Consider the following 17448-nt stretch of genomic DNA (forward strand, 5'->3'; position numbering starts at 1 on the left):
TGGCAGGTTGAGTGAGATTTAAGACTAGATTGAGGATTATTTGGCAAACTCACACAATTACTAGGTGACACTAAGGCAATTCTTAAGAGTTGCTCTTTATATTCTGACCCATGCATAGCACCTGTATACGCACTGGCCAAAACTACAAGTTTGAAGGTACTTAACGTATCCGATATGTGTTACATTTCACCAATTCAAACCTGACTAAATTTTACCAGTATTTTGTAAAGCGCAAACAATTGCCCTTGGGCATCAAGCCTCTGGGGGCCATCGGGAAGATTAAGCAAACTATTGCCCAGAGCTGACCTGCCCCCGGTGCCAGGGATCGAACCGTGAGTACCCGTGCTCCGGAGTCAGATGCACTTGCCACTGCACCACACCTCTTCTTTGGAATTGAAAATCATATGGCATTTATCATACCATGTGGAGTTTGGTGCATTAAAGACCAACATTTGACTGTTATATCCCACAAACTCGTAATAGGTTTTATTTGTCGCTTCTTATAAATAAAGGACTCCATGGAATCGACATTTATCAGTTACGACAAATTACACCTAAACTTGTGTTCAAGCACTAAGTGGCATAAATGGCAACACCTGTAACTTTCCAGGGCAAAGTATATTTTGCTCTGAAAGTCTGATGCAAGCATTGTGGAAATTAGCTTCCATCACAGAGCACCAATCCCTTTCATGATTGATGCAAATTGGGTGTAAGAGGGCGGAATCAGTGAAACATCCATAGGTTTTCAATGGAGCAAGATATAGCGCCTGAAATTCTAGCGCCTAGAGAAACAGGCACAAACAGGGGACAAACAAAATATCAGATGAGTACCTTCCTATAATTTGTAATTGAGGGGAAATTACACATTTTAGAGTGCTGCCTTGCATGAATGTTGGTAAATCTGGGTCTGTGTTGTTTGTGGCGCAGTTGGTAGTGCTTTTGTAAACGGTTTGGTGGTGGTGTGGTTAGAGATTTTGCAGTTACCAAGAAAGATACTGGTCAGTAAGTCCTTTAAGTCTTTTAAGAAGAGTGTTCTGATCTCTAGGTGAGATGGAACGTGAGCGTCTGAGTGAGTGGCAGGTGGCCTAATAACATTCAAGGAGCTGCTGTTGGTTACAGCTAGCCTTGTTTATGGCCAAGTTTGATTGTTGATGACGGCGAGGCTTTTGTGCCTTTTGTGTGTTCTATTGAGGGGTTGTTTGCTGGGATGTGACATTGAGGAGGTGTGTGGAGGTGGTTGTGACTCTTGATCTAGAGATTGAGTGCATTTACTTCCTGCTGTAAAGGTGCCTACACTGTCTGCTGTCTAGTGAACAGGATATGAAAATAAACATGCAGTGAGTTGTCTTATTAATGGAATAGTGTGTTTCTGGTGCATTTTCCTAATTTGAATTTGTGTGTTAAGTAGAGCATATGTTTTGGAAGGGGGTTAAATAATGTGCTGTCTGTTTAGTCACATGTGGAAATCCTTACCAAGCCTGGTTGGTGTGGTGTGGTGGGTTCTCTCTTTTGGCTCTGTGCCTGCCCTATCATTCACAAGTAGAATAGCCACGAGAAGTCTCTCTTCCTTTAGTGGGGTCTTGAAGGAGCCCAGGCTGACTTCCTTGTGGCCATATGCAAATTAGAGATGAGGTGCCTGATTCATTCATGTTTCAGAAATGATCCATCAGACAAAATTAGGTAATTTCAGGATGGCCACCACATTTTCAAACAGTAATTTGTGGTCTTTGTCTGTGCAGCCACTTTCTGGTTGCCTATGTCTTTATAGATGATGATTCCTATAAAGAAAAGTCGTTTTTTAAAATGTTTTTTTAATCACAAGCATGACTTATTAACCAACTAAATATTCAAGCAAGTGGTCCTCAAGATGGAAGTGAAGCTGTGCTTTATTAATTTCGTCTAAAATGCACTTGTGGCTACGCAAGTCTCTCGTGGCAATGAGAGTCTTGCATCCTTGGGGCAATCTGGCATTACATTTGTCACAGAATAGACATAAATCCCCAAAGGCAAGTCTGGGCAATCCTGATCCTGTGATCTCAACAAAAGTATGCTCAGATATCCAAATGAATTGGATTGCTCGCAAGGTGCAAATCATGACAAATTCCCAGGGCACAAGTTTGGCGTGTATGTTTTCTCTTGTGTTCCTACAAATCATTGAAATGTTCTCTGGAAAATGAGCATAGATGAATGAGGTAGCCAACTTTTAAAAGGTAAATAAAGTACTTGTTAAATGAATGGATAGTTATTATTAAAACTTGGTCTCCCACCAGGGGCAAGTAGGGGAAAAAGGAATAGTCTTCCAGAAAATAATATGGTTTCTATGTTGGGGCAGCCACATGCTTACTTCAGAAAGCATAAACAAATTTCACAAAGATATCCCAGTCTCGCCATATGAACAGAAAATGCTGTTCTGACCTATAGCTTATTCTTCTTACAGATTGTAGAAAACATCAGATTAAGGCATCTTTCCTGAAATCTATCCGATGGTCTTGTCTTTTGTATAGACGACTTGTTTCTCTTATTTTAAACTGGCAGGAAAGGGTCTACCAGATGTATCCTGGCTCACAGGAGCTACTCACATGCAGACTCATGCAGACTTCATCCTATAGAAATGCCCTGGCCTTATTCCTGCTTCTCACACAAGCTCCATGCAATCTCTACTCGGCTTAGAGAGGGCCTCTCCTTGTTCCAGAGAGACAAACTCCTTCTCATCTTTCACAGTAGGGTCTCCTTACATGTGCAGTAGGCACCCCACTTACAGCTCCTAATCATCCTCTTCCTTTTCTCCCAAAATGGCTCCAACTCAACCTAAATTGATCACAGTTCCTTCATGTCAAAAACAGGAGGGTTTGGCTGACAATACTGTTTCTGGGTGGGCATGAACACACCCTCTGGTCCCAAGGTTTCGGTTTACAAAAGAAATTTCCTCTTCCTTGTTGGTGTCAGGGGATCTCTGGTGGCCAGTTTAAGTTAGCCCCCACATGTTTGTTGGCTGCAACCACTCTCTGCTGCTTGTTTAAGGACTGTAACTTAGAGTACTGTGGATGTTAATGTTGTCCTAGCAGAATATCATAGCCAAAATATTGGCTACCAAAGTATCACCCTGGTAAATGTACACAGCTAAGTATAAGTTAAGTTTTTTTACTCCAAACATAGGAGCCTTGAAGATATGTGGAGTAAAGTATAGCAATCCTTGGCAATATATTGGCTATAATATTTTTGCAGGACAATATCAAATTCATGTTGTTAAGTTACCATGCCAAAGGTAAACACTGCTGCCAATGTGATATAGTGGCCCACACAACTAGTACTAGTATGGAATAGTTGAATAGCAGGGACTGAATCCCGGGGGTCGCGACCCACTGATCAAAGACGTCCGCAGTTATGTGCTGCCACAAGCAGGTTACACGGTCACAGGGCGACATTTACACAAGTAGTGAGGGGCGATTCACCAGCAGAAGAGAAAGGCGGGCATTGTAACTGGTGGGATATTGATGGAGGGTTGCAACACATATATAGGTTAGCAGGAATTTCTAGGGATCTCATTATATAAATATTTATAGAGTCACCTGAATGGACTTTTAGCCTTTCGTGTTTACAGAGGAGTCATTAGTAGCAGAATTTTTATTTGCTGAGGAGGACTCATAAGGCTGGTCGAGGATCTAAGAAGAACAAAGCTTTGCTTTTTTTCCTGAAGGGTGATGTTAATGGTGGTGGTCTTATTTATGTGTGTGTCGAGGTTGTTCCGAGAGGTTGTAAAAGATGTGAAGATTTATAATCTTGTTTTCTCCTTTTAAGTCTTTCTCAGCACTGCAGCTGTCTCCAAGACCTATTGTTATCAATTCTTCAGCTGAGTATTTCTCTCTCACCTCGAAGTATTGGCTGATTGGTGTTTCATTCTGCCTCCTAGGGATTGCTTGCATTGCAGTACTTGGGGGATTATTATATATCTGTAAAGTCCACTGAATCCTCACACGTTTTTATCTCATATGGACACAATTTTATCATGTGTATTCACTATACCAGGGTTAGTCAGGACTCAAAATGCAAGACAAACCTTTTGGTACTGCCAATGCTTGTATTTTTTTTGCATTTGTAGGACCAGTTGGTTTGTGATGGGAGTGATGTGCTTTCAGCTTGGTTTATTCTACTTAGAGTTTAAAGGAGACGCACAATATAATGTATTCCCTATGATCTGGCACCATATTCCACTCTCTCATCTACAAGCTCCACCTTATTTATTTATTTATTTATTGAAGAGTTTTATTTAGCGCTTGCCCCACCCGAAGGTATCAGAGCGCTCTACCGCAAACGCAGCGAGAGAGTCACACAGTATAGCAGCAATAGAGAATGGCTCGGAGATGCCAGCAATCATACACATAATTTAACAGCAGTAAACGGGTTGGCTCAGAGACGCATCAAGTCGCTTCTGAGGACTCTGCGAGAAATAGACCAATTGCTGCAAGGGAGTCTTCTAATGTCCTGGTTGTAAGAACGTTGACTAGGGTTGCTTCTCCATCAGGGAGTGGGGGTATGTACAGGGAAGGAGGGGGAAGAGGAGGTGGAAATCTTAATGTCACAGTTTCGGTGTGTTGCAGTGTGCAGGCTTTGTGGGCTTCGGTGGCAGCTGTCAGTTTCAGGGGAGGTGATTGAAAGACGATTATGTTGCAATGTGCAGGTTTGTGTGAATTGGCGACACGCTAGGTGTTCGAGGGAGAGCGATTGAGGTAGAGGTCTTTGAGCTGTCTTTTGAATTTTAAGAAGGAGGACGTGGTCCTGATGTGGACTAGAATGGAGTTCCAGATTTTGGGCGCATTGCCGGCAAAGGATCGGGCTGTGGTTTTTTGCGTGCGAGTTTTTAGAGGGATGAGGAGTAACTTGTTGGAGCTCCTGAGGTTCCTTGTCTGACCAGCCTTCTTGAGTTTAGAGGCCAGGTATTCGGGTTTCCCTGTGTGCAGGGCTTTGTGAGTGAGGCAGGCAGTTCTGAAGATGGCATGCATTTCGACTGGGAGCCATTGTAGTTCTCTAAGTGCAGGCGAGATGTGTTCATATCTCTTAACTCCGGTGACCATTGTGGCTGCTGCATTGAGATTTGTTTTGAGGGAGGCTAAGTGGGATTTTGCTGTACCTGTGAGGATTGCATTCCCGTAGTCAAGTCTAGATAGCACCAGTGATTGGGTAGGTTGTTTGAGGTCTTTGGGGGGGTGAAGGGTTTTATTTTGTTGAGTAGCTTCAGGTTGAAGAAGGCGCTCTTTGCAGTGATTTTGATGTGTTTGGCCAAGTCCAGTTTAGGGTCTAGGGTGATTCCCTGTGATTTTATAGAGTCCTCCAGTGTGGGACTTCCATTGAGAAACTCCAAACCTTTGAGCCATTCTGCGATTTGGGGGTTCTCTTCTTTGTTAGAAATTAGTAGGATTTCTGTTTTGTCTTGGTTGAGTTTAAGATGGTTTATTGATAGCCTGTGTTGGACTTCTAGTAGAGTGTCATTAAGTCTTTGAATGTCATCGACGGAGGAGGTTTCAAGATACAACTGGGTGTCGTCTGCATATAGGTGGATGGGGATGTTTGCTTTTTTAAGTATGTAGGTGAGGAGTTCCATGTAGATGTTGAAAAGCTGCGGGGACAGCACTGATCCTTGGGGGACACCCCTACTGACAGGGTGAAGGTCAGACGAGAAGTTTTTGATTCTTTGGATGCAGTTGTGGAGGGAGGAGGAGAACCACTGTAAGACCACCTCATCAACACTTACCCTTTCTTGTAGAACCTAAATGAGACGGTTAGGGTCAACCGTGTCGAAGGCTGCCGATAAGACCAGGAGAATGAGTTGGGAGCATTGATCTGTGTCGAGTGACTTGAGGATATCGTCTATGACGTTTAGTACCGCTGTATCTGCGTTGCATCCTTTTCTGAAACCTGATTGGTGGGGGTCTAGAAGGCTGACATTGTCAATGTGTTGAGTCAGTTGTTGGAGAACGCATCTTTCCAGGATTTTGGAAAGGAGCGGGAGATTTGAGATGGGTCTGAAGTTGTTCAGATCATTGGTGTCCAAACCTGGCTTTTTCAGAAGTGGCGAGACTTGTCCGACTTTGAGGCAGTCAGGAATGACTCCGGTTCTCAGGGAGCTGCTTATGATCATGCTCCAGAGCGGGGCTAGGAAGAGTTTAAGGTTTTTGGCCAGTTGGGCAGGAATGGGATCCAGGACATGGGATGAGGGCTTGGATGTGGAGATCAGATTGACTATCTCCACTTCTGAGATGGGGGTTGAAGGATTTCCAGGGTTTAGGGGGGACTTGGGGGTGGTGTCTTCAGTTCCTGGTGCCAGGCTCTTGTAGAGGGTGCTGTGGTAGTCGTCCAGTGAAAGCTCGATCTTGGTGATTTTGTCGTTGAAGAAGGTGGTGAATTGATCGCACAATTCCTTGGAAGCCTGAACTGAGGATGCCGGGGGCTTGGAAGTTTGTTTTCTGATGAGGATGAAGAGCTCTCTGGGCCTGTTTTTTGCGTTGTCTAGGGCGTTGCAGAAAAATGCAGTTTTTTCTTTTTGATGTGGTTGTTGTAGTTCTGGAGTACCTTAAAACAACTGTGACGTACAAGGAGCACACTGCTTACTGCAGCATCCCAGCTCATGTGCTAATATAATACATTGACAGCATCACAGCTCACGTGCTAATACAAGACATTGACAGCATCACAGCTCATGTGCTAATATAAGACATTGAGTGTTCCATTAAAGGAATTGCCATGTATTGACATGTATCATGTTTTCAATCGCAGGAGGAGCATATCTTGTGGTCATTGCAGTACGACATAGCACATCGTTTTAAAATTCACAGCCTTTTACAAAGCAATAGGAAGGTCAAACAGTGACAAATCCAGTACAAATCAGAGGATGCCTTATGAAGGAGATGGGCTTTAGGAAGGACACAACAGGTGAACTGAGTCTTATGAGAAATGATCCACAGCTGGAGAGGAGGGTCAAAAATTTGGGGCCCGTGCAGAAAAAAGATTTACAGCAATGTATGGCATGGGGTGAGAAGGGATCAGCTGAAACTGGGAGGCAGAAGGAAGGGATCGGAAATGTACAGAAAGCTGAAAAAGTTATATAAATACGAGGGGGGGTGGAGGTGGGCGGTGGCAGAGCATGAATTGATATGAGACCCAAAGAGAAATACAATAAAGGAGATGGTAAAACGGAAACATCTGGAAAGAAACAAGGCCAGGAAAGACCTGAGCAGTTTGAATTAATATTAGGAGAGGGTGATTACTGGGGAGAAGAAGAAGGGAATACAAAAGGAAAGTAAAGGATTAAAAGGACGCCATTATCCAGGTATGGAAAGATACAAGAATAAAGCAGGATGATCAAGATACATCAACCGCCGCTAATCAGCTCCAACTGTTCCCCCAGCTAGATACTCCATCCCCTTTGAGACCCCAACATTCCCTAATCATGGAAACCCAAACACTCCATGGTTAAGACCGAACAAGAATCTCAGTTTCTGCAGGGTTTAGATGCAGTGCATGAGAGGACATCCAGGAGTCAGCTGGCAGGAAGCAATCTGAGATAGAGAGGTGTAATTCAAGAGTGAGAGACAGAAAGGAGATGAATACGTGTAAATCAATGTGTAGAAGTGAGACAAAGGATTAGAAGAGGGGATGGCAGTTAGACAAGAGGTGTGTAGATGGAGGAAATGTGGGCCAGGTACAGACCCCTTTGATTGCCTTTGAGCAACAGAAAAGAAGGAGAAGATATGATGACCCAACAGACTGGTTAGAGAGATAAGGTTGCACAGGTAAGACAAAAGCAATGAATGGACAATGCCAGCGAGGCAGAAGTTGAGAGGACATCAAGGGTGCCACCATCTCAAATGTGGTGGACAAGTCAAGAAGAACAAGTAAAGACAAAAGCTTACCTTGAGGAGCGAAATGGAGATGATTGCAGTCTTCAAGTAGAGAGGTCTCAGTCATTACTTGGGATGGAAACCTGAATGTAGGGGTAGAAGAAGGAAGAGTCTAAGGTGGGTGATTGATGGTGTTCAATGTATTCCACTCAAAAAAGACGTGAGAAAGACAGAAGTTAGAGGCAAAAACGTGGTCAAGAGAAGCACTAAGGAGCAAGAAATATGTCTGCCACTGTTTCACACATTAGGTCTTGCACTGGTATGGTATGATAGGCCTGGAAACTACTCTTTCTCCATGCACGAGCTGGATCACATTACATTTGTCAATGTGAACAAGAAGGTATGTGATGTCTGGTTTCTTACCTTGTTTGCTTTTATGGTTGATACAAGCACCCAGTTAGATGGTCGGGCTGATACGCTGATCCCCATCACACACCGAATAAAATGCCCTGCCTTTAGGTCTGAGGATACATTTTCTTCAGAGTCTATTAACTGGCAGCAGCTCCTGTACTCTGATTTGCAGCCTGAATAACACGTTTTTTCTGTCTTTACATAGATGTGGGAAGTTAGAGGGATGTGACAATTGTGGCTGTCTGTTCCCAGCATGATCTGTTCTTGTCTATGCAGCCTTAGAACTGGGGGGTTCGGTCATGGGAGAGAGGCATGATCTCATGGTATTTTCCTAAAGGAAAAATGACATAAGGTTTTGGCTGCAGTACCAGCCAAACCTCAGTCCCTGTTTTTTTTGTTTCCTGATGAGGGACCTTCTCTCCCCTGCTGCCCCTCTCCCCTCACACTCATCCCTCCCAGAAGCTGAAGCATGCAGAGCTCAGAGGTGTATGTGGTAAACCCCATGAAATTAGGAATTGCGTATAGTTTTACAACCAGCAAATCCGGTGCACATTTTAGGTCCTCATTCCATGGGCCTTAACTTGTAATTGTACAGTATTGGTTTAGATTTACCACCAGGGTAAATGGTAATGGCTGCATAGGTCACACCCTCCTCAAGCCTGCATCAAACACCCCGTGCCCTGACCTGGAACCCTTGAGGGAAAGGGAAAAGAAGAAGACCAAGAAACACCTGGCGCTGAGGCCTCAAGGCTGACTGCAAGGAGGTGGGTTACACATGGAGTCCCCATTAAGTGAGGTGGCTGGAGAGTCCTGGTCTACACCCCAGGAGGGGTAGAAGGCATAAGTAAGTAAGTAATGGTTAATTTGCATTCACATTTACTGCTCTGCTGGGACCATGTAACTAGGAAACAGGCCCTTGGCACCATTATGTAGGCATTAAAGAGGATTGGCCATGAGTTCATCCCTCAGCAAAGAACTAAAACTACTGTCATGGAGGCCAATAAAAGCTTGTCATTTGGGAACCTGCATTGCCTTTGCTACCCCTGGTCTCCGGGGTCATGAAGGCAGCAGCAAGAACAGGAAGTAAACATGGCTCTAAGAGGACTTTTTATTTTCCTTTCTGTAGATGCCACTTCTTACATTTCCTCTGGGACCTCAGCAGAAAACAAGTGGCTGTTAAGTGGGTAAGTGTAGGAGAAAGAGCCAACTCGGTGATGTCATCATAGGTCGAAGTGTGTGTGCTGTCATTATGGCTCCCACTGGCGTTTGGGTGAATCGATGTAAATGACTACATAGGTCAAAGAAAGAATAGTGCACCAACAAGAACCTGTAAGCACCAAATACTCTGATGTCACCTGATAACTGCGGTAGAGTTATAACACAGCTTAACCATTGACGGTGTATAGACAGGAAACCATGCAGTAAGCCTTCTTGGAAAAATAAAAATAAATTAACCAGAAAGGTGTGGAAGTGTGCTTTAAGAAAGCAGTGGAAGGCCCAGCAGCATATTGCAGCTGCTGGAACCTCCAACAAATATGTTTTTAAAAAAGGGATGCTGCAAGATAAGTTGGGGATCAACAGTAGATTGAGTGGAGGAATTGTAAATGCTGCCAAAAATCGGAAGCAAGACAAGGGGAACAACTGAGAAGCTGGATGAGTGTGTTCTCAGAGCTTAAAAAATGGAAAAAGCTAAAGCCAAGCAAGATAGGAAGGAACAAGGGAAGCAACAAAGGAGCTTGGGAGGGGAGAGGTTAAAATAATGTTTTCAAAGCTCGTCTGGTAGATGCCAGGTAAGCACTGGATGAACTGGGGGTGAGGGAGTGATCAACATGGAGAATGCAGGGGCAAAGGATTTCAGGCAGCACACGTGTCAGGGATCTAGCTAGTTTAGGACAATATGTCAGTGACACTGGCAGAGTTCAGAACAAGTCAAGGTAACAAGACAGTCCTTGGTCTATGCAGGAACAAAGGCCTTCCAGAGAAGGGGATAAATAAAAAAGAGAATACCTGAAAGCTGGGAGATAAAAACAGGACAGAAGCAGAGGACTGAAGCAGGTTGAAACTAGCAGTGAATACCGAACTGAGAAGTCTGCAGTGGAAACTATAAAGATAATGTGAGTACAAAAAACACCTTGGAAGTGATCTCTCTGTGAGGTACAAATCTTACAAAAAGGAACATAGCAGACTTATCTCAAGAAATTTAGGGTGCAGATCCTACCGAGAAGCACTGGGGGGGTTCTCTGTTCCAATGGCACAAGCCTTGGAGCCTAATTGGCACTCCTGGAAGCAATGTAAATAAGGACAATAATGTAACATACAGGAAGACAAGGACAGTGGAAGGTGCAGAGAAACAGGAACTAGGCTCAGGGAAAATCTGGACTGGAATAAAGGTCAAGGTCAGGGCTGGAATACACAGAACTGTGAATTCTGGGAATCTGCACACTAACTCAAGCAGGAGAGCAATGTTCAGTCAGAACAGCAACATGAAATGCAAGACCAGGAATCTGCGTACGCAGGACAGGTCTGGAGGTGCGCAATCAGAACTAAAAAAAAGGAATACCCTGGAACATAGAGATAGGATAAACAAAAGAAAGGTGACAAACACAAATAACTAATCAGAACAGCAACATGGAATCAAACAATGCAAACAGAAATCTAAAGGCAAGCCTGGAATACAGTGGCAGGCTCAAACAGAGTATAAGGTGACTCAACAGCAAAGTCAGTTGCAAGCAGCTACACTCTGGGCTCACCAGGCACAAATAACAGAAGGCTCGTGGGAGGAGCACGTGTGAGAGGGAGAACCAGGTGCAAGGAATAAGGGATCCACCAATGAAGGGAAGTGAGAACTGGGACTTGTAAAGGGAAGACCAGGAAAACTAGCAGGCACAAGATGGGACACAGGAAAGCCAGGAAAGAAGTACAGGTCAGAGGCAAAAGAGTAAAAACTCCAAAAGGCAGGTACAGAAGGGTCAGAAAGGCCATTGGATTCAAGAATAAAGAGAGAGAATAGAACACCACCACTAGGGCATTATCTGGCCAGGGTTTGGAGGCTAAAGGACTACGGGATCCATGATGCATCAGGAGGGTGGTCTGGTAGCCTGGCCTGGCCTGGGCTGGAATGTAATGTGGAGCTTGAAATGCTAGTCTGAACCCCACAGGGCCTTCGTGAGCGCCACCTGATGACAGGATTGCAGAATCCTGACAACGTGTTAGAGGTCAAGAAATACATGCACTCCCATGGAGTGATAAACATATAGGTGCCGATTACGATCCGGCAAAAACCGGGTACGAACCGTCGGACGGAGGCTTTTTTCCGTCCGACTCGTACCCGGTCGTAAAACTTTACAAACATGCAATCACGATTCGCACGGAAACACCATTTCCGTACGAGTCGTACAAAACACCGGCCGACGAAAAGATACATACAAATGGGATCCGGGGAATGCGCCGACGTGACGTCGGGACGCTCTCAGGCCGCGTTTCACGAACCGGGAATTACGATTCGAACCGACAGCAGTCCGGACGGCAATATTTTTACGGCACCCAAAAAGTGCCGGAAATGCGAAGTACGGCGCGAAATGACCAGAGTAGGTGGCCCGGTAAGTGCCGTACCCCCCCCAGCCCCCGCATGTACGCGCCGTACCCCCCCCCAGCCCCCGCATGTACGCGCCGTACCCCCCCCCAGCCCCCACATGTACGCGCCGTACCCCCCGCAGCCCCCGCATGTACGCGCCGTACCCCCCCAGCCCCCGCATGTACGCGCCGTACCCCCCCCAGCCCCCGCATGTACGCGCCGTACCCCCCATCCCCCACATGTACGCGCCGTACCCCCCCAGCCCCCGCATGTACGCGCCGTACCCCCCCCCCAGCCCCCGCATGTACGCGCCGTACCCCCCGTGTATGTACACCCGAGTACGTGTCGGGTCGAACCCCCCCGTGTATGTACACCCGAGTACGTGTCGAACCCCCCGTGTATGTACACCCGAGTACGTGTCGAACCCCCCGTGTATGTACACCCGAGTACGTGTCGAACCCCCCCGTGTATGTACACCCGAGTACGTTCGAGTCGTACCCCCACAGGTGGAAAGAGGAGGGGCAGGGAAGCAACAAGGACAGCGAGGGGGTAGGGGAAAGTGAATGGGGAAGCAGCACACAGGGGGGGTAGAGAAAGAAAACTCATGTACTCTAATGGAGTGTTTAAAGTCAAAGACAAAAGTAGTACCCTCAATGCAAGAAGCCTCAGCGGTGGAAAGATACAAATTAACAAAACAGATGACTGTGACACGGAAATGCTATTGGACGGGACAAAAAAGAAAAAATGTAGAGGAGCCATTGAATCAAGAGGAGACAACTGAGAAACAAAGATAGACAAAAAACCAAAATAGACATAGACAAACGACTGCCCAAAATGAACTTTACTACATTGGAAGCAATAGGTCCAGCGTCCAGCCAATAGACAACCAAAGCTGTGTCCATCCAATACCTCAAAAGGGTAATGCAATTGCAGCTTCATTGCTCTCTGCTGACCTCCTTGGTGACCTGCATTAGTCGCATTTGTTTACAAATATCAAGCAAAAGCTGTACAACTGGAAGAAACTAAACTTTCTTTCCCTACTCATCCACAGTAATTACAGAATATTTCGAAATGCAAGTTTGAACTGATGCACAACTAAAAAACCTAGGGAACAAAAACAAATGCTTTAGCTGTGGTTTTGGTGATTTCGAAACGGTTTAATCCAATAAAGCCAGCCTTTTTTTTTTTATAGAAGTGTGTCCCAACCAGTTGCGTCACAGTTTCATAGGCTTTCCGAAAAGTCATCCGTCAGCAACAAGCGTGATTGGCAAAAAGTGCCTGTGGAGGAGAGAAGGAGCAATGAAACTGTGATTGCATCCTCCAGCTGGCTTGTTGGGGTTTGAACGCAGACCGTGGTATTTACCGCACAGCTCTGGTGAATGTCTGGCCTATAACATCCCCTGCCACTGGTCATTATGTGGATAAAGCGTGGGCTTCACTCTTCCCGTCTTGTAAACATTTTATTTTTGTGCGTAAAATGTTTTACTGAAAACCCCATGCTACTTTGAAAAAACAATTTGAGAAACAAAGCTGTTTGTACTACGGTAACTCAGGCCATAGCAACACAGAGGCCATTCCTGGATATCTGTTTTTTAATATGTTATTTTTATTTATTTATTTTCTTTCACAAAATGTGTGATCTTTTGGAGCAGGACAGTGAGGAAGCGAAGACTAAAGAGAAAAAAACGAGAAGCAGGTCACTCAAATGCATCTCCAATTGATTTAGTGAAGTAAAAGTCAGGGAAAGAGGAGAGTGTAGGCCAGGCAGGTAGCGCTGAAGACTAATCCCATATCTAAAACGAATTTACAAGTGGTTTAAACATTCTACCCAGCATAGAAGAGCAAATTACCAACAGGATACCTGATTGAGAAAAAGGAAACCTGGAGTCACCTCTAATTGGGGGCTGTAATAAATCCCTAACCAATCACCAGCCTTTCTGTCAAAACTCCATGTAGCTGTGGATAAAGTCCACCCAATCATCCGCGTCTTGGAATAAAATCTTAAAAACAAGGTAAGGAATAAATAAGCATAAGACCTGTCATTTAAGACCAAGAACTTACTATCATGGAAAAACGACCTGCTTTATTTTTCATAAAAATTAAATAGTTTTAATGTTTCAATGTGCAAGACAGTAGAGATATTCAACAGAGTGCAGGACAGTGCAGAAAGCCAAGGAGAAAGGGTCTGACGAAAGACACTCCCTGCTGTTCGAAAAGCCTATATCCTCTCATAGCTACTGTTCAAAAACAGTACACATTCAATTAGCACTTAAACATAAAAAACAGGAGAATACTATGGTTTGTAAATTTAACAGGTGATCAAGTGTGATTCCATAGTGACGTCATCAGCTGTAGAACAGATGACGTTGGCTCCAGTTCTGCTACTCAACAGGATTTTGGGGTTAGTTACAAAGGGCTGCGTGGGCTCACATGTGCAGATCTTAGACTGCGTATGGCCTCTGCAATCACTTATAACGGTAAGTAAATAGACACAAGGATTTGCGTCACTTTGTGGCATGCAAATGCCTGCACAAAACGTTAGTACACAACCCAATTAGTTTGCAATTTTAAGAAAATCATTGTACGTCACGCTCTGTGGATGTAACTTGAAACAAGCTTTGTTAAGTTAATGCCAATAGCGCTGACATATAACAGAAAGTGTCTATTTAGTAATTGATGCCTTTAGTTACTCACGCATCCAATCTCTAAATTTTGCACTCACATCCATTCATCCAACCACTAAACCATTCCTGCATTAACTAACTTACACAATCACATCACAATAAAACACACATATAAACTTAACAACCTATGTAAGATATTAAAAGAATAAAAGTAGACAAAAGATATTACTACCAAAACATGGCCGCCTTATGATTGCAATAACAAATACAATGAAACATATTAGTGAGTGGCTATCTTGCCGTGGCATAACAAAAGTTCAGGGGGCCCCCCTGCAAGGTGCACAGAGGGGGCCCCGCTCCAGATTTAATCCGGAACTCTCAGGCCTGAGTACTGTGCTCAGGGGGCCCCCTGCAGCTTGGGGCCCCCGCAAGTGGGGGCTGTGTGGGCCTGTGTTACGCCCCTGCATCTCTCAATGGCATTGTATATAGTGTATCCTTGTTTTAAAGTTCCAGCATGGCTGTCATGTTTAGAACCAATGTGTTGTCCATCTTGAAACTATAGAAAAAACTAATTCCACAATGGCTGCCTGATTTTGACGAAGGGCACCAGCGGCCCGAAATGCATTGGGTTTTTAAATAAACAACACTGCCTAGACGAATTTGCTCTTTTCGTGTTTTTGTCAGAGGTTCGGATGGCCCAACTTTAACACTAGAAACTGTGAAAATTGGCACATCTACTCCGTGTGTGAAGGAATACAGGTTTACACCAGGATGAATGTATAAACTAAAAATATGGAACACAATGGATTATAATGAAAAAGTTCGAAACACCAGATAAGGGCCCAGTAGGCCACACAAGCTGTGCGATTGGGCGGGGGGAAATGGTACCCCCAAGTTATGAATGTTACTGACCGGATGCTGTTGGGGCATGGCATCTACTAAGTCGCACGCACGCAGATGTAAAATGGAAAAGCAATGGAGTGCATCCCTACCTTTGAAAATAGTTGCCTGATTTAGAGGCAGCCCATTTGCACTGTCTGTGGCGCTGTAAACTGGCGGCTCCCCTGCTAAAGAGGAAGAGCCTCTCCCCACTGCTATTTAGCAGTGTAAGAAAAACTAAAATCATAATAACTTAATGTTATTATCATTGAATTTTTTCATGTTGCAGGCGTGGCAGCTTTGGGAAGCGGGCAGGGCTGCTCTACAGAAGGAGCGGGGGAGGGAAGGAGTGGTTTTCACTCACTATGTGCGCATGAATGTTTGGCCGGCCTTCTCGGGCCGGCCAATCATTCATGCGCGCATAGCATGCTCTCCACCCTGGCTGCATTACAGCCTGGGTGGATAACATGCCCAGGGCCCCATTCACCATCTGAGCGCTGAACCATGGCGCACAGACCAATCACAACACTGCATTGCAGCGTTATGATTGGCTCAGGGGAGCCTGGGTGTTTCCGGTGTCTTTCCTGTTCCAGTCAGAGGAAGGAGTGGAGAGACGCGACGAGGATGACATGGGACGTAGACTGGAGGTAAGTTTTTTATTTTTTATTACCCCCACCCCCGCCTCCCGCCTCCCGCCACCCTTGATCAGTGCTGGCCACCACTAGCGCTGTAGTATGCTTTCAAAATTGAAAATAAAAATGAAAATATTAATGGGGGTCAAGGAAAGGACAAAATGGAAAGTTAAAGGACTGGCCATCAGCCTGGCACTGAAGCGCACTTTTTTAAAGCTGATGCACTTACATGAACAGACAAATGAGGCCACTCACAGAGAAATAAAGCTAATGGTTGATATCATGAATGGAAACAGAGTCTAAATGATACTCAAACAGACCAATGGCAGAGGAGGGCTGACCCAAAGCACATGTTTGTGTGAGCGTGTGTGTGTGTCACAGTGCAAATCCTCTACCCCTAGAGTTTATCAAAAGGGGCATGCAACAGCAAAGTCCTTGCCTAGTAAGGTAATCTCTAAAATTCCATGTAACAAATGACATGTTTGCAGTCTTTTAGGTTGAGCAATAACAATCCACCCTTAAAAGCCCACTAGCTTTTACACATTTCTCATAATAAATAAATCTGGCCTACTGCCTTTGTCATAACTTGTCACAGATCAGTTCTATTGCATCCGCCATAAGTTTTTTCAATGAGCCAATATGGTCTATTTCCTTTATCACTGCCTTGTCACCATAACCATCTCAGACCTACTATGTTGAGCATAAGCTTTCCCACAAGGTATACAGTAATAAAGTAAAAAATGTGTACAAAATGACAATTGTCAAAACAGAGATTTTATGTAACAAAATACCTGCCCAGAGAATGTAACACAGTCGATTAGCATACCACCCCTAAATGCCTATTGATTTTTGTATATGCTTTTCACAATAAATACATCAGACCAATTAAATTTATCACAACGTCTCATAATAAACGGATCAGGCTAAAAGCCTTGATCATTGGCCTGCTCCGTAACCAACATATTGCTGCTCTGTTCAGCATAAACGTTCATACAAGGCAAGCAACGCCATGCAACCACCAGTTTTCAGCGCACACAGCTTCTACCCAATCGAATGCTGTACTCAAGGTAAGTATCATATGGGTGGAGCTTAAGTCCCTCGCTCAGTAGCACTGAAGAAGGCTCTTTTTAAGAGGATCACTCAGACCTATACATGTGGATGGGATGGATGCAGGAATCAAACTCAACTTGCAGATAACACTTGGGGTGCGGTGCGGGAAAAGGCCACTGAGTGCACAATAGACATTGCAAGTAAGCTCAGACAAGTCTCAGAGCTGATAGAGGGCGCTGGCCAAAACAGAACGTCACCTACCACCACTATTGTACGGCACAAGGCCTGCAGTTAGAAGACACCACCACCACCGTTCTCCACAACTAATAAAATAAACTTATTGTTCTAAAGTAAACAGCCCTTAACCTGTGGCCTGCAGACATTTGGGGGTCCTTGACAGTTTAGAAAATGAAATAACATTAGGATATTTGTATATATATATA

This window comes from Triturus cristatus, chromosome 6 (genome assembly GCF_964204655.1).
Source record: "Triturus cristatus chromosome 6, aTriCri1.1, whole genome shotgun sequence".
In the NCBI taxonomy this organism is placed as follows: domain Eukaryota; kingdom Metazoa; phylum Chordata; class Amphibia; order Caudata; family Salamandridae; genus Triturus; species Triturus cristatus.